Source organism: Halichoerus grypus, chromosome X (genome assembly GCF_964656455.1).
Source record: "Halichoerus grypus chromosome X, mHalGry1.hap1.1, whole genome shotgun sequence".
NCBI lineage: Eukaryota > Metazoa > Chordata > Mammalia > Carnivora > Phocidae > Halichoerus > Halichoerus grypus.
This window is the reverse complement of record NC_135727.1, coordinates 117,321,503-117,338,089: the sequence shown is the minus strand read 5'-3', so window position 1 is coordinate 117,338,089 and position 16,587 is coordinate 117,321,503. Positions and strand designations below refer to the sequence as shown.

The window sequence follows — 16,587 nt, the reverse complement described above, 5'->3', positions numbered from 1 at the left end:
ATTTGTTTTTATATTATTTTGTTGTAAGAATTTTCTTTATATATTCCAGTTATAAGTTCTTTATCAAATATATGATTTGCAAATGTTTTCTTCCTTTCCGTGGGCTGTCTTCTCACTTTCTTGATGCTGTCCTTTGAAGCAGAAAGGTTTTTAATTTTGATGAAATCCAATTTATTTTTTCTTTGGTTGCTTATGCTTTTGGCATCATGCCAAAGAATCCATTGCCAAAGCCAAGATTGTTTATGGCTGTGTTTTCTTCTAAAAGTTTTATATTTTTAGCCCTTACATTTAGGTTTTTGATACATTTTGAGTTAGTTTTCATATACGGTATGAGGTAGAGGAACAGATTTGTTCTTTGCATGTGGATATCCAGTCATTCCAGTACCATTTGTTGAAAAGACTATTCTTTCTCCTTTGAATGGTCTTGGCACTCTTGTCAAAAATCAATTGACTGTAGATATGAGGGTTTATTTCTGGACTCTGAATTTTATTCCATTGATCTATATGTCTATCCTTATGCCAGTACCACACTGTCTTGATTACTGTATTTTATAGAAAGTTGAAATTGGGAGTTTGAGTCCTTCAACTTTGTTTCTCTTTTTCAAGATTGTTTTGGCTTTCTGGGTCCCTTGTATTTCTGTATGAATTTTAGGATCAATTTGTCAGTTTCTCAAAAGAAGCCATCTGGAATGTTGATGGGGATTGCACTGAATCTGTATACCGATTGGGGGAGTATTGCCAGCTTAGTGGTTAAATCATCTGATCCATGAACATGGAATGTCTTCCCATTTGTTTAGGTCTTTAATTTCTTTCAACAATGTTTTGTAGCATTCAAAGCTTAAGTTTTACACTTCTTTTGTTAAACTTACTCCAAGTATTTTCATTCTTTTTAATGCTGTTATAAAATGGGATTATTTTCTTACTTTCATTTTTGGATTGCTCATTGCAAGTGTATAGAAAACAATTGATTTCTGTATATTGATCTTGTATCCCAAGACTTCGGTTGATTCTTTAGGATTTTCTATTTATAAACTATGTCATCTGCATATAGTTTAACTTCTTCCTTTCTATTCTATGCCCTTTTTTTTTCATTTTCTTGCATAATAATCCTGGCTAGAACCTCTCTTAGTGTTGAATAGAAATTCACGAATACACATCCTTGTCTTGTTCCTGATCATAGGGGGAAAACATTCAATCTTTCGTCTTTAAGTATGATATTAACTGTGGCTTTTTCTAAGATATTCTTTATCAGGTTGAGGAAGTTCATTCCTATTCCTAGTTTATTGGTTGTTTTTTATTAAGAAGTGGTGTTTAGGGGTGCCTGGGTGGCTCAGTCAGTTGGGCATCTGCCTTTGGTTCAGGTCATGATCCCAGGGTCCTGGGATTTAGCCCTGAGTCAGGCTCCCCACTCATCAGGGAGTCTGTTTCTCTCGCTCCCTCTGCCCCTCCCCCCCCACTCATGTGCGCGCTCTCTCTCTCAAATAAAATCTTAAAAAAAAAAAAGAAGTGGTGTTTAATTTTGTCAAATGCTTTATCTGCATGTTGAAATGATCATGTAGTTTTGCCCTTTATTCTATGATGAGTTAATTGAATTTCAGATGTTGAACCAACTTGGCATTCCTGGGATAAATCCCTCTTGGTCGTGGGGTATAATATTTTTTATATGTTGCTGGATTCAGTTTGTTAGAGTTTTGTTTAGGATTTTTGCATCTGTATTCATAAGAAATATTGGTCTGTAGTTTTCTTTTCATGTAATGTGTTTGTGTGGTTTTGTGATCAGGGTAATACTAGCCTCATAGAATGAGTTGCAAAGTCTTTCTTTTCTTCCACCTTTTAGAAGAGTTTGTGAAGAATTGGTATTCTTTAAATGTTTGGTAGAATTCATCAGTGAAACTGAGTATGGGCCTTTGTGGGTAGTTTTTTGATTATGTATTCTACTTTTGTTATAGGTCTATTCAGATTTTCTATTTCTTCTTGATTCATTTTTAGTAGTTTGTGTCCTTCTAGGAATTTGCCCATTTCATCTAAGCTATTTAATATATTAGCATATACTGTCAGAATATTCCCTTATAGTTCTTTTTATTCTTCCATTATCTCTTGTTGAATATGTCAGTGTTTATTATGATTTCGTAATAATAAACCTGCTGAAAACTGAAGCAATGTTATTTACTTACATTTAGCCATAAAAAGTTTTTCTCATTTAGAAATATTGTAAAATATAGAAAAGCTGGTGGAAATAATATTCATCATTCTACTACCCAGTGACAACAACTGTTAACATTTTGGTAATTTCTTTTTTCATTTTTTTTTTTTTTTTGGTATAGTATAGATTTCTGATCATCCTAAATATTAATTTCTTGTAGCTTAATTTTTTGGCACTAAGACATTATTATATAAACATTTCTCAAGTTGTTATAAATGCTTTGTAAATAGCATTTTAACCATTACTAAACATTTTACTTAATGGATAGATCATCATAGTCTTAATTATTCCTCTAATATTGAATCTTTTTTTTTTTTTTTTTTTTACTAATATAGACAATACTTGGAAGAATTTCTTTGTGTAGTTTTTTCCTTACTTTGGATTATTCCCATATTCAGGTGATTAGACATGAACTTATTGTGTCAAGTGTTATGAATGTTTTGAAAGCTCTTGATAGAAAAATAATAGTTACTATTTCCTGATTACTAACTATATTCTAGAGAGTGTTCAAAATATCCTGCATACTTTTTATTTAATCCTTGCAATAAACCTGAGTAAAGTGTTATTATTCCTTTTTTGTATAATTGAAGAAGCTCATGCTCAGTGAGGTAAGTACTTGTCCAGGTCATATTAGTAACCACTGCCAGAGTTGGGATTTGAACCCAAGGAGTTCTGAATATAGTGTTGTGGGTTTTTTTGCCATCAACAGTTATACCCTTTTATGGTGCCTCTCAACATTGCTGCTCTTGGAAACTAACTTTAATTAAATTTACTCATATAAAGTATCTTTTAATTGCATAGTGCTTTTATAGTTGTACAGGCCCTTTCATATACATTTGAGCTTCACAGCCTGTGAAGGATTGTTCTCAATTTGTAAACAAGGAAATAGAGGCTTTGAGAGGCAAAGTGATTTGCTTAAAAACGCATAGCTAGTAAGTGGCAGAGCCGGGGTTAGGGCTTGCCCCCTGTTTCTCATGGTCTGACTGGTGTGAAGGGCTTTTCCCCCCACTTTGGTCACTCAGCCCCAATACAAAACTCTGCCTCTAGAGTATGATGGCATTTAAAAAATATATATTTATTTATTTGAGAGAGAGAGAGAGCACGCATGTGTGAGCGAACGGGGGAGAGGGAGAGAGAGTCCTCAAATAGACACCCCATTGAGTGTAGAGCAGGGCTCAGTCCCAGGACCCTGAGAACATGACCTGAGCAGAAACCAAGAGGTGGATGGTTAACTGACTGAGCCACCCAGGCGCCCCTATCATGGCATTTTTGAAAAAAAATAGCCTACATATAAAATTGAGGCTATCCCCTTCTTGTGGGCTATCTACTTTCATGTAGAGAAGTAGCACTGATGTTGTATTATTATTGTTATTTTGCTTCTTTTGTGATATGCAACAGGGAAGAGAAAAATCATAGCTATCATTTATATTGCGTGCCTATTACATTCATTATTTCTATTTCTCTGCAAAACTCTTGGAGGAAGCTCTGGGGCACCTGGGTGGCTCAGCTGGTTAAATGTTCGACTTTTGGTTTCAGCTCAGGTCATGATCTCAGGGTCCTGAGATCGAGCCCTATGTCGTGGGGCTCCACGCTCAGTGGGGTGTCTGTTTGTCCCTCTCCCTCCCCCGACTTGTGCTCTCTCTCTCTGAAATAAATAAATAAAATCTTAAAAAAAAAACCCAACTCTTGGTGGAAGCTTTGATTAGTCTCCTTTTCTAGATGAAGAAACTGAGACTTAGATTAAAGAACTGTCCAAAGTCATGTACTAGTTGACCTGGATCGGAACTGGCCTTGACAGATTCCAAAGTCCATGCTCTTTTTGATATGGTACCCTGCCTTGTAAAATTGGAATTTATCCAGAAATAGGAATTAAACATTGCAATTTCATTCTCCTGAACTTCACTTTATACTTAAAATTTTATATTGATGTATTTTGAATTAATAATCTATTGTGCTTTTTTTTTTCCATGGAGCACTTTGAAAACACGATGATATATTTTCTTTTATTTCTTCCCTTGAGACCATTTAGAAATGCATTTATTCATTTTCCCTAAGTGCTGAGGAGCCTACAAAGGCTTTTGGCTTTGGAGTTGGATGCTTTAAGCTATGAAAGATGGAAATTTTCTCTAATGGAGATTGTTCTTTTAAAAAATATTTGTTCTTTATTTTCACTAGTTAGTAAACCAAATATTTCTTTAATTCCCGGAATAACATGTAGTTCATTTAGTTGTTTAAAAATCTAATGGTCAAGCCATTCACAGCTGCCTGAGAAATGCCCTCTTTCCACCCTAAGGCCCAGATCCCTCACCTCCTCTGTCCCAAAGTTAAGTCCTTTACAATGCTGTATATTAAATTTGGGACCTTCATGGAAAAAAAATGAATGACATGTTTCCTTTATCTTTGTTGTTCTCGGAAAAAATTTCTGAAACTTTAGAGGGGCCCTTGCCATTCTTGTTATTGTTGGAGGATTTTCCTTTATAATTGCCATCAAGTAATCTTGGGATCTCCCTCATTTTCCTCCTCGGTGAAATGGGACATCAGATAAGATGCTCTTTAAAATTCTCGCCACTCAAAAGTCTATCAGAATGCTCTCTAGCTGCAAGTGCATGTGGAGAGATGGGGGACATTGATTTCCCCCTTCTACTTCTCTTGCTCGCTCCCTTAGCTGTTACCCCATTAACATTCTTTTTTTTTTTTTTTTTAAGAGAGAGAGAGAGAGCACTGCTAGCAGGGTGGGGAATGGGAGAAAGGGCAGAGGGAGAGGGAGAGAGAGAATCTTAAACAGGCTCCCCACCCAGTGTGGAGCCCGATGTAGGGCTCAATGCAGGGCTCTATCTCACAACCCTGAGATCATGACCTGAGCCAAAATCAAGAGTCAGTCGCTTGGACTGAGCCACTCGGGTGTCCCACCCTGTTAACACTCTAACAGGCTCAAGTGTCTTTCCTCTTTTTTCCTTTTCTTTTGGTTTGGATGCATTTTTTTCCTCATGCCCTTCTGCTTTGCTTTACCCCCAACTTCTTATTTTTAAAAATGGCAAACCTACAGAGAGAAGATGAAAGAAGAATACAGCGAACACCCACATCCTCTTCTCCGAGATTCACCACTTTGTTAACATTTTACCATTTTCTTTCTCCCTCTCTCCTTCTCTATCTCCCTCTCCATTTGAAAGTAAGTTGTAGACAGTATGATATTAACCTCCATATACTTCAGCATGAGTGTCCTAAAAAGAGGGATATTCTTTTATATAACTATAATACTATATCACTCTGAAAAAAAATTAGCATTGGTGGATTAATATTGCCTAACATAGAGTTCATATTCAGAATTTTCCTGTTGTCCAGAATGGCCCTTTGTAACTCTTTTTTCCTTGCCTTTGGAAGAAAGCCTTCCCTTGCCCTCTTCTCCCCTCCAGTTACTCTCCTCCCTCTCAGAGCTTGCTCCTGAAAGGGACGTTCCCACTGCTATCTCCTACTTTCTCTGTTCCATCCCATGGAAAATGATTTTGACAAGTTCTTGAATGACCTTGAAGTCCAGTGGACCATTTTCAGTTCTTATTTGGCTTGGCTTCCTGGTAGTACTTGGCACTCTGCACACACCCCTCTTAAAATACTCATGGCCCTTGGCTTCAGCGACAGCACATTCTCCTGGTTTTCCTTGTGTCTCTGAACTGTTCATAAGGGCTCCACTTTCTCCCAAGTTCTAAATATTAGGATTCCTCTGGGTTCCTCTTGGTCCTTTTATTTTGTCACTCTAATGCTCTCCTTGGGTGACTTTACTCTCGTGGCTTTAATTATCATCCATATATCAAAACAGCCAAATCTTTATTTTTGGCCCATATCATATATTATATCCCTGGTTTGTTGGCGTCAATTGAGAATCATTTTCTTTTCTTTTTTTAATTCCACTATAATTAACATACAGTGTTATATTAGTTTCAGGTGTACAATATATGGTGATTCAACAATTCTATATACTACTCAGTGCTCATCACAGTAAGAGTACTCTTAGGGAATCATTATATTTTATTTTATTTTTAAAAGATTTTATTTATTTTAGAGAGCGAGCGGGGGAAGGGGGGGAGCAGAGGGAGAGGGACAGCAGACCCTGTGCCGAGCACAGAGCCTGATGTGGGGCTCAGTCCCACGACCCTGAGATCATGACCTGAGCCAAAATCAAGAGTCAGATGACCAATTGACTGAGCCACCCAGGTGCCCCAGGAATCATTTTAAATGAGTACTTTTCTTTTTTCTTTTTTTAAAAATTATTTTTTTATTTAAGTAATCTCTCTAACCAACGTGGAGCTCGAACTTGTGACCCTGAGATCAGAAGTCCCATGCTCCTCTGCCTGAGCCAGCCAGGCGCCCCAAGAGTACTTTTCTTTGTAAAAGGAGACCACTTTCTTCATCTGAAATTATGATCCCTCTCAATAATAATTTTTAGTTAGTCATTCATTTTTTGACATGATAATGTGTTGGCCTTGAGGTTTATATAGGACTGATACTACAAACACATTGGTTGCCTGTATGAAACAGACACACACACAAAATGAAACATCCTTTTTAGTCTTTATACCCATTAAATGCGTCTTCATATTTTTCTTTATTTGCTGTGTGGCTAATCCACTTCTGCTTTAGAAATGTTCAGTATTATGAGACTCCACCATGGACTGTTTAGATATCCATTCTAGAATCATGAGCCTTTAGGGGATAGAAAGTATTGCTGAAAGGATATGAAGTCCCACCCCACCCCACCCCCATTTAAATGCTCTTTGTCAGCTTCCAGCCTTGACTAGACAATTCACAAAGAAGCCAGCTTTTAGTTGGATCCTGTTAATTGTTAGAAAATCCTGTTACAAAGAGACATATTTCAACCAAGTGTAAGAAAGGGCATTACCTCAGCCGCAATTGCCAGTTATTTCCCGTAATCAGAAAACTTTCCTTATATGATTATGGCTTTATATGGCATTATCTTTTTTAGCAGCTGCAAGAGACAAAATTTAATGCTGATCGTATCTGACCTTGGGTGAATGAATGTGTCAATAGAACTCAGATTAGTAATTAATGACAAGGGAGACATAAAACAGAATTGCAGTCAAGACATTTAATTTTTTAATTCTGAGTGGGGATTAGAGGTCATTATTGAATTGTTGAATAGAACCTATTTCCTATGAGAAAATATTTTAATAATTTAAAATGCTAGTAGTACTTTTACACAGCTAAATTTCTTACATACTTAAAAATATAATAGTTTTTAAGAAAAATTGAGATCTTCATGAGAATGATTCTTTGGGGAAATTGGCAGAAATTCGTAAGGCGGAGAGATCACAGTTACTTGTAAACTGTTATTTTCCTGATTTCACTGATTTAGCTTATTAGTTCGGTATTGTATAGATAAAGCTTCATATTTTCCTGAACTATGGTGTAGCCAAGGATTTCAATTCTTATGGAAACTTCCATAAGATGGGCTTTATGTAGTCTTCGTGTTGTTCCATTGCCCTGTTGAATAAAAGAAGGCTTTAAATGGCATTTAAAAATCTGAATCCTAATAAATGTAGAGCGAAAGAGTTAGAAAATCGCTCTTTTGCAACCACTGTCGAAAGAATTGATTTGGGCAAAAATTATCCATGGATGTTTTGGAGAACAGAATATATACACGGTCCTAAAGCATGTTCCTGCAAATTGTTTATTAATTATAAAGAGGAAGCAAATACATCTACAGTAGAGAATTCTAGGTAGACAGTATGGGGTGACCTGATTGGGTGGAGGCCGGCGGCATGGGTGGTGAAAGAATTCACCCGAAGCAGAACAAAGGAGATAAGAGGTTTATTGGCTACATGACAACAGGGAGGCAGGCAGGACCGCAGAAGAGAGACTGTCTGCCAGGAGGCAGTAATGAGGGGCTGTAGTAAGCGGGGCGGGGGGGGGGGGGGGGGGGGGGAAGGTGAGGAGCTTTGGGAACATATGGAATTTTCCTTTCTGGGTACCTATGCCTGGTTGTAAGTAGCCCATTGGTCAGCGAGGGCCTATGGTTATTTTGAGGTGGGTCGCCTAATGAGCCAGTTTGCATTCATCCCGGTCGTCGCTTGTGGGCCCTTTTAACCTTACTCAGGTTCCCATTGCTCAAGCCTGCTGCCCAAAAGCAACCTCTACAGATACCACCTTAACCAAATAATCTAAGTTCATATCAGCAGTAATGAGACAAATGAACATCGCGTTCTTCCCGATGTAACGCACTTGAGAAAGACGCATCACTTATCCCTGCCAAAATATATAACCTGAATCTAATCACGAGGAAGTAGCAGACAGATCCAATTTGAGGGATATTTTGAATAACTAGCCTGTACTCTTCAAAAATTTCAGTGTAAAGAGAAAGAAAGGCTAAGGAATTGTTCTAGAATAAAGAAGACTGAAGAAATGATGTTATTATGCGTGGGGAGAGAGACAGAGCCAGAGAGAGAGTAGGAGAATGAATATGTGACAAAATATTAACAACTGTACTCTTCTTACCTTTCCCCGTATGTTTGAAAATGTTTCAAAATAAAAAGGTAAGAATATCCCAGTCCGGTACAACCTGAGCTCCGTTCGCCAAGTCTGGGGTGACTGCAGCCTAGGGTTCTGCCCTTTGGGAGTGCCATTTATTAGCTCTTCCTTGTTTTTGCCTTCTTCCACCTTCCCCATCTATCGCAGACTCTGTGTACCACGTCCGGCATCATCTTGAGCAGCTTCATTGTAGCCATGAACAACTGCAAATGCGCTGGTGTCTCAGTTCCTTGACCTGCTAAGCCCCAGCATCCCCTTACTCACTCTACTTGAGCTACTCGCTCCCATTTCCTGGGCCCTGTGGCCACCCGGATCAGCTCTGCCTCTGCAGTCTTTATGATTATTTTCCCATTTTCTGATCTCTCGATCTTCATTGAAACCTCTGGACCTTAGCCCCTTCTCATGTGTGTCTGTCTCCCCATCCATCTCTCCCCATCTATTGGCTATCACTCGAGTCAGTTAAGAGATCATACACAGTAATCATACTTTAGGCAATTTAAAAGAGAAGTAACGGGTGAAGTGTTTAATGTTCCTAGACCACTTGCTAGCAAACTGCTACAATTCCTTGATGGGAAAGCCAAGGATATTATTGACTTGACTTGGATTTTTCTACGGGAATGATTCAGATTGTTTTTTTTGTTTGTTTGTTTGTTTGTTTGTTTTTTTGAGTAGCCTTTAGAATTTGTCCTCTTTGTCAAGAAGCTTCTGATTTGAGTGTTCACAGGTACATGTCCTATTTTGTCCTTGCATGGTTACTTTCAGCTTTGCTATGTGCAATAATAGGTAGGCTGCAGCTGTGGCCTTAAAAAAATAGAATGATAAATTAGAATATTTTATAACTGGAGGGAATCTTAGAGATCACATAATTCCAAGTTTTAATTGTTCACATGGGATACTGAGGACCAGAGAGGTTAAACAATCTGCCCAAGGTTACACGGTTGGCACCTGGTTGAGTCAGAACCAAAATGGAAGTCTCTAGATTACAAATTCAAAACTTATTTTTATTATCCCATGTGGATGGGTTGCTGGGATATTTTTATTATCCCATGTGGTGGGTGAGTACATGAGTAAATAAAAAGTCAAAGAAATGACCTCTAATTCTTGTCCCTCTCTGACTGGGACACCAGAGGTTTCCAAGAATGATCAACTTATGACCTCTTGTCATTTAGGGAAAGTGATAGTTTCGTTTAGGAGGTATGTCAGTGTTTGGAGACTGGGCCTCATGCTTTCCTTTCATTTCCCTCTTGTTTAGGAAAAATGCTTTGCAGGGGCACCTGGGTGGCTCAGTCAGTTAAGAATCCAACTCCTGGTTCAGGCTCAGGTCATGATCTCAGGGTTGTGAGATTGAGCCCCACGTTGGGCTCCACGCTCAACACGGAGTCTGCTTGGGATTCTCTCCCTTTTCCTTGGCCCCTCCCGCTGCTCTCTCTCTCTCTCTCTCTCTCTCTCAAATAAATAAATAAATAAATACATAAATAAAATCTTAAAGAAAAAGAAAAATGCTTTCCAGGGACAAGAATGCTGCATTGCGCCCTCGCTGTGCAGGGATGCCACAGTTTGTGGATGAGCAAGTCTCATAGGGTTCTTGTCTTGCTTGCTGCCCAAGAAGCAGGCTTTGTGACCATCTCATGCCCACTGGGCATGTGCTTTGAGCTGTTTTTCCAGTGAAGCTGAAGCCTCCCTGTGCCAGGCACACACTCTAGCAGATGGCAGATATAGAATAGCTGTAAACAAAAATAGCAAGGAAAACTGTGCTCCCAGAGCTGAGCCAGACTCTATTCTCATCATGCTTTGAAGAGCTGAGGTAATAGATGTTTTTCCCCCTTGTTTAAAGCCTTTTGCTACTACAGGGTTCATGCTCTTTCCAGTTCATTTGAATTCATTTTAGTGAATTCTATCATCCTTGTGCCTCTCTTTCTTCCTGACTGGATAGCAGGCCCCTTAAAGTTACGTGAAATATTTCTTCATCCTGATGCCTCCTCAGGAGGCCTCTGCCAGCAGAATTCCAAAGGCAGAGAGTCTTTAGATGCCTTATCGTTCTGAATATAAGCTTCTTATTTAAAGAAATGTCAAATAAACTCCTATTTAAAAAACAAACCAAACCTAAGACTCCACCTGTCAGCATAAAGAGAAACACAAGACAGAAAGTCTTAACTAAAGAGCAATTTCATTCATTCAACAAATACTTATTTTTTTATGTTATGTTAATCACCATACATTACATCATTAGTTTTTGATGTAGTGTTCCATGATTCATTGTTTGCGTATAACACCCAGTGCTCCATTCAATATGTGCCCTCTTTAATACCCATCACCAGGCTAACCCATCCCCCCACCCCCCTCCCCTCTAGAACCCTCAGTTTGTTTCTCAGAGTCTATAGACTCTCATGGTTCATCTCCCCCTCCGATTTTCCCCCCTTCATTCTTCCCTTCCTGCTATCTTCTTCCTCTTCTTTTTTTTTTTTTAACATAATAATGTATTATTTGTTTCAGAGGTACAGGTCCGTGATTCAACAGTCTTGCACAATTCACAGTGCTCACCATAGCACATACCCTCCCCAGTGTCTATCACCCAGCCACCCCATCCCTCCCACCCCCCACCACTCCAGCAACCCTCAGTTTGTTTCCTGAGATTAAGAATTCCTCATATCAGTGAGATCATATGATACATGTCTTTCTTTGATTGACTTATTTCGCTCAGCATAATACCCTCCAGTTCCATCCATGTCGTTGCAAATGGCAAGATTTCATTCCTTTTGATGGCTGCATAATATTCCATTGTGTATATATACCACATCTTCTTTATCCATTCCTCTGTCGATGGACATCTTGGCTCTTTCTATAGTTTGGCTATTGTGGACATTGCTGCTATAAACATCGGGGTGCACGTACTTATTGAGCATCGACTATGTTCTAGGGACTATTCCAGTCTCAGGGGATATAGCAGCTAACCCAATGGACTAAAATCCCAGCCCTTACAGAGATTACATCCTAGTGGAAGGAGACAGATAATGACAAATGAATAAAATATATGCTATATCAGATAGTGTTAAGTGCTGTGGTGAGGAAATGAGATAGGCAGTGGGGGCCAGGGGGCCATTTTGAAAAGGGTGGTCAGGAAAGGCCTCGCTGAGAAGGCAGCGTTTGAGCCAAGAGTCTGCTCTCTAAGGGAGTGAGGCCTATGGATCCTGGTTGGCACTGTTCTTCTCGCTCCTTACTCTTGGGTTCTGAGATGGTGTGGGTTTGTCCACAGTAGTTTGTGAAATTTTTAATAAACTGTTATGTATAATTAAGAATCTGGCGGGGAGGGGGCACTAGAAGTTGTTAACTGGGAGAGAGACAATCATGATCTCTTTTTCCCCCCTTTTTAAAAAAAAGCATCTACTGTTTATTGAATGCTTCCTATGTAGCAGGCATGTGCTAAGCATTTTATATTAATCAATCAATTAATATATTATGAATACCTGTATCAACACATTACTGATACATTATTATACATTGCTAATACATCATTATTATAACAGCCCTAGAAGGTATTTGTTCATTTGTTCAACAAATATCCATTGCCAGGCCTTACCCTAGGTGCTGGGGATATGGCAGTGAACAAAATAAAGTCCCTATTCTCATGTAGCTTAGCTAATAGGGGGAGATAGACAATAAACACATAAACATACGACTATATAGAATATCAGATGGTAAAACGTGCTATGGAGAACAATAGAACAGGTGAAGAGCATAGGGATTGTGAGGTAGGGAAGGTGTGGGAGGGAGGGCATACTATTCTACATATTGTCTCATTTTTTATGGCTGATTCCAAATGCCACACTGGGTTGTACAGCATAATGGTTATAAGCCCAGTTTCTGGAATGACCGAGATCCAGATTTGACTCTGTATTTTCCCACTGACAAGTGATGTGACCCCAAACAAGTTATTTCTGAGCCTCAGTTTCCTTATCTGTAAAATAAGGATAATGACACTTCCTAGGATTGTTGGGAGGATTAAATCAAATCAAATGAAAGGATCCACATAAAGCACTGTCTGGCACAAAACAGATGCTCTGAACTTATTATTTGCCTTCTTCATTGACCTCCTACATGGATATTCATTCCATGTAAAATACCTGATAATGGCTGCCACCACAGAAAAGAAGCCATTAAAAAACAAAAGCCCCCAGCTTGGCAATAGAGGATCCACCTGTGCTGGGTACAGGAAATTGGCCAGGTAACTTGTTAAACCTATGCTGTTGCTTCCTTCTAGAAACAAAAATAGAAGGCCCTTGGGACACATATGGCAATAGCTTTTATTTATTTTTTTTTCTGCCTGGAATTAATGTGACAGGGAAGACAAGCCCTGTTATGTGATGAAGCAGCAGGACCAGAAGCAGATCTAAGCTGTCCAACAAGTCCAGAACTAGATGACACAGATCTTCAACTCTGCAGGCAGGGTTGGGGGTTATGGAGCCAGCAGCCCCTCGGGTAGGGTCTATCCTACCTGGGCTCTACCCTTTGCCATTTTGCAGGTTTCTGCTCCAGAGGAGAGTCCTCAGCTGGCTAGAGTGGCTGTGTGTGTGTGTGTGTGTGTGTGTGTGTGTGTGCGTGTTTGGGGTGGGGTGGGGGCTTCTTAGGAATCAGGTGAGGTTTTAGAGGTCTGGTGTTGGTACACTTAACCCTGCCCTGCTGGTCTCCTTCCCTGTGCGGGAGGGGATGCTGGGGGGACTGTGGGCCGAAGGAGCAGGAGCAGGATGCGGATCAAAGTCTGTTTTGTCAACTGCTGCTGAAGTGCTCAAAATCCCGATGTACGATTCTGATAAGGGCCTGAGCTGGAGCATCCAGGAAGGTGGACGCTTGAGGCCTAACCTGAGCCTGTTCTTCCCGCCCGATGAGACTGGCTCATCAGGCAGGGTCTAGTCAGGAGGCAGAAACCATAGAGGGATGTGACGAGAGAAGTGAAAGGAAAGAGCTGTTAAGTGGGTATCAGATTGTTCCTAGGTAACGGAAACGTCTCTGAAGGAGCTCTGAGGCCTATGGAGGTACGACAGTTACCATCTCTAGGGCTGAGAGAACAAAGGGGAGAGACTGGAATTATTACAATCTAGAAACTTGGAGGAGGGTTCCTGCAGAATTGAGATTCAGACCTTTGACAATGGGGGCTGCTCAGCTGGCGCTGGTGTCTCTGAGGGGCAGCCCCGAGGCTGGTTGTGCAAGTGCTGCATAATGCACACTGGATCCAGCTGCTGCTACAAGGAGAAACTGCTGCGGGGGGGGGGGGGCTGGGGGGGGGAGCCATTGCTAGGCAACACTAAGAGGAACAGGAAGCAGACAGGAAGGAGTGTGTCTCTCATCCCTCCTCCAGCCTCACCATCTCCCTCTACCTCCCCCTTTGGCAAAGCCAAGCAGGTAGTTCCCCCCCCACCCCCCCGGGGGGCTGATCAGAAATGTGGCCTGCAGAGCCCCAGTTTCAGCATCAGGTGAGCAGACTAGAGAAGTGTGGGGTGACAGCTGACACGTGATAGCTTAGCAAGTGGCATTCATGCCACGGTAAGCTCCGGTGAGGAATGCAAGCATCAGCAGGCATGGTGGCTTTCTGAGCCCGGAAGGGAGCAGGGGATGGCTCGGCTTACTGCCTTTGGAGCAGAAAAGGAAATGCAAGAGCCAGGGAACTGAGCATGGCCGTCTGCCTTCCACACCTACTAGTGAAATACAGCCCCCCAAAGTACTGTGTGCTTATCAGATAAAATAGCAACTCCTCCCCTGGGGAGTGGGGCGGGATCCCGGCAAGGGACTGGACTGGAGAAGGCAGAGATAGGACAGGGGGCTTCCATCACCTATTTCCCCTCACGGGGGAGGAGTAGAAGCGGTAGTATAGGTATCGTGTGTAGCTTGGTGCCGGGCACATAGTAGGCATTCCATAAACGGTGGCCCTTATTCAAAGGAAGGAAAGGTGCACATAGGTTAGGGAAAGAAGTAGCTGGCTATAGTGGAGAGAGCCCAGAGTTTGGACTCAGAAGACCTGAGTCCATACGAGGTAAGTGACTTGGAGCAAGATACTTGCCTCTCTGAACCTGAAGTTTTCTTATGTGTAACATAGAGATGATACTTGTGGGGGCTAAATCTCTTCTAGCAGCCCCTTCACGTAGGGTAGCTATTTTGTCCCATTATTAATTATAGAAATAGTAAGCGTGATTATTTCTTATCAGTGGTGCTAGCCCTAAGTAGAAGAAACTTTAGTGATCATTTATTCCACTGCATCATTGTGCAGATGAAGAAACTGAGACGCAGCGAAAGGTCAGTAGGTCTACGGAGGTTAAGTGAGACCTGGCTTCCGTTCTGCACTGTGCATTTCCACTTAGTGGCTAAGTGACCTTAAGTAGTCTGTCTCAGCTTCTCGGTGTGGCGAGGACTGTGGAAATGAATCCATGGCCTGGCCCTCAGTAAGTGCTCGGTAAATAGCCCTGGGACAGTTCCTTTGCACTTGACGAACAGAGAGAGGCCCTGAGGTGAGGGTTGGCTGGTCATGACAGGGACTGTCCCATAGAACAGACCTTGCAGGTGAGCCTGGGCTCTCTGTAATGATACAGTGAGAACACTTGAGATTTTGAGCCTCCCAATCATTTGCTTTGCGATATTGAACAAGTCACTCTTACTTCTTCTCCCTGTGGTGTTCCCCTATAAAGATCATGATATTTGACCTTATGTCTATTGCCTGGGGTCTTCTGGAAGCTGAATAATGAAATGAGTGTCTCTGGAACCAGAGAGTCTTGGAGAAACTCATAAATAAATACCCTCAGATGACTAGCATATCTAGTGTACCAGAGCAGTATTAAGCCAAGGATACTGGGACTGGAGGCTAGAATCCTGCTTTTAGAATTCAAATTGTTCTTGTTATAGTCAACTCTTAATTTTTATGTGCTAACTGGGAAAAATTATAGCATGAATAAAAGAAGCCAGCTGGTGTTGATTGCTCTTCGCTCAAAAACTTGAGGAAGGCATAAGAGACTATATTTTAAATCTCGTTATCTCTCACCTGATCGCTTTCTTCAAAGCCATGAAGCGACAGGATGATTCAAAGGCTCAGAGCCCCAGAAGAGAGTCAGTGTACTGAATAATCCACAAACAAGACGATGCTTATCACTATAGTAGCCGTTTGTTTAGCCATTTATTAACCAGGCATGGGGATAAACTCTTCACCCGTAGTAGCTCATTTCATCCTTATTGTAACGCTATGAAGGAGGGAGGTGTGTTCATTTATCCGTCTGTCTTGTATCAGTTGAATCTCAGGTGCAGAAGCTGGAGTGAATCATACTTTTCAATTCATCGTACATTGTCATCACTGGTCTGTGCGAGACCCTTCCTTATGTTAGCTAATTAATTTGCTTGTTCCTTTTTACCCACGTACACTATATTCATTCACCCCCCCCATAAATAACCAATCTATTTTTTTAGTGTCTTTTCCTTTGTATATATTCTTATGAAGTGTATATTTTGGTTTTGTGTATGTGTGTTTTAAATTTATATAAAATGACATCATGTTATATTTCATTGTCTCTAACTAAAACTGTTCTCCCTAAAGCACTATATTTTTAAGCCGCATCCATGTTGCTATGGGTTTACTTAATCTGTTGCTTCCAGTTGTGACATAATAGGCCATGGTGTGCGCCCACCACGGTCACACATTCTCCTACCCAGCAATGGCCATCCAGGCTGTGTTGGGGTCAAACTCCCTACTGCCACAAGCAAAGAAACACTGTATCCCCATACGTCTCCCTTACGGGCTCTGTGAGGATTGCTTGGGGGTATATAGTGAAGAATGGAATTGCTACTTCATAGGGATACATAGAATGTGA

The 16,587-nt window shown here is 40.8% G+C and overlaps 1 protein-coding gene across 1 annotated transcript in view; it reads left to right on the top strand.

Annotated features, from left to right (window-relative positions):
* Positions 1–16,587, top strand: part of PPEF1 (protein phosphatase with EF-hand domain 1) — a 114,214-nt gene that overhangs the window by 22,111 nt on the left and 75,516 nt on the right. The window lies entirely within an intron of this gene.